The sequence below is a fragment of the Elaeis guineensis genome, chromosome 5 (assembly GCF_000442705.2).
Source record: "Elaeis guineensis isolate ETL-2024a chromosome 5, EG11, whole genome shotgun sequence".
NCBI classification, from domain to species: Eukaryota; Viridiplantae; Streptophyta; class Magnoliopsida; order Arecales; family Arecaceae; genus Elaeis; species Elaeis guineensis.
In genome coordinates, this window is record NC_025997.2 from 8,481,480 (window position 1) to 8,483,261 (window position 1,782).

Consider the following 1,782-nt stretch of genomic DNA (forward strand, 5'->3'; position numbering starts at 1 on the left):
GTGAGCTCAGGTTTCACATCTCAGCCAGATCTAGTGCTGGACAACCAAGCTTTTATGGTTTCCCTAGTTTGAAATCCATGTAAATTAATCGATATAATTCTTGTCATACTTTGACATTGAGAATGTTTGTTCTAAGCCTGCAGTCAAAAGGTAGACGATTATCACCAGAAGAGCAGTTGGCCTTGCAGATGGCAATTAAGGACACAATTCTTTTGGTGCTATGCTATTTTATTTAGCCCATTACTTGCATTAATTCTGGATCCTCTTTGCAAATGTCGAATAAGGATGTGGAAGTTCAATCCTGATTCATAGCATTAAGTTAATTTGGTTGTGGTTATCGTAGTTTTGCCCTTTCCCTCAAGCAGCCATCAACATGGATTATTTTCCTCACTTTTTTTCTTTTTTTTGGGATAAACCAGGAAAACTTACATGGTCCTTGGGAAAACACATCCCAGAGCATCAGTTAGAGCTAGTTCACAAAGAGCCAGAGGAAGGTCAGTACAAGAGAAAGAAATGTTACCATGATCAGCTACATAGTTAACAGTCCAGTCAGCCGCTTGATTGCCCTTGTGGTAGGTGTGTGAGATGTGGAATGATTCAAGGTCCTGAGTGACTAGCAGAATATCCAGCAACAAGAGATGATTTCTAGATGTAAGAGATGGCAAGTGGTTGATCCAGACTGGCCCTCAAGCCATATATGAAATGCCCTCAGAATTTTGACTGTGCAGCAGACACCTTCCCATTTAGCAGACAGGTCCATCATGGCTACATTTCTACTCCGTTGGAAGCTGCCACTGGCTGCTACAGTGGCTCCCATGTGATCGTGGATAATGTGTCCAGCACCACAGCGGGTCTACCTCCCTCATTGATGGACCTGCCGAAAACATCAACATTATAACCTGAAAATTTTTTGAACCATGGAAGACATGCTGTAGGTACAAACTTTTTTATACCTAAATATCTAGAAAAATTACAGCTCCAAAACCATGGCTGTAATGGGCTTGTAACATTTGATGTCTCAGTTATCATGAGTCTATGAAATATCTGGACCTCCAAAGAACCTTAAAATATGCTGTGGAAGCTCATGTCCACAACACTGTAAATCTGAAATGGAAGCACTGTACCATATTTCTTGATCTATACATGAGGTCACTGTGGTGAGCAGAACCTGGACTTGAAAACAAGAATGATTGGAAAGGTAAACCATTTTACCTAATCTCTTTTTTTTTCCCATTCTCGTGAAATTAGATCAATAATTTATTGTTGGACAGAAGTTTTTAGTTAGCATAACTTTAAAATTATTTTCTATTTTCAGTTTAATTACAACTTATGCAGAGGACAGATTCTAATTTAGTTCATTCATATTTTGCCTTTTTATGATAAGAAATTCATAGTTTGCTTTCAAGACTACACGACTGATATAAAATATACTTGTTCAACTAGCATGCTTTTATGAGAGAAATGTTCTTTCTTTTATACAGGTGCCTGTTTTCTTTTTTCCACTCGGAGACCTTGATAGATCTTCTATGTTCCTGTTAATTTAAATCATTGCCAGTACATTTTTAGCAATTGAACTTACACAATGAGCATGGTCGATGTAATTCATGGTGGGCAATTCGATATCTTTGTCGTTGAACTCCTCTATCTTTCAACTTGTACCACATAATTGCCTTAATTCAGCAGTCTTTTTCACTAAGCATTCACAGCTTGCTCATAAATCTGCGAATTTATAGCTAGATCCAAAAAATAATCATTCTGGCTCTTGTGAGCCCTAAGGTTCTA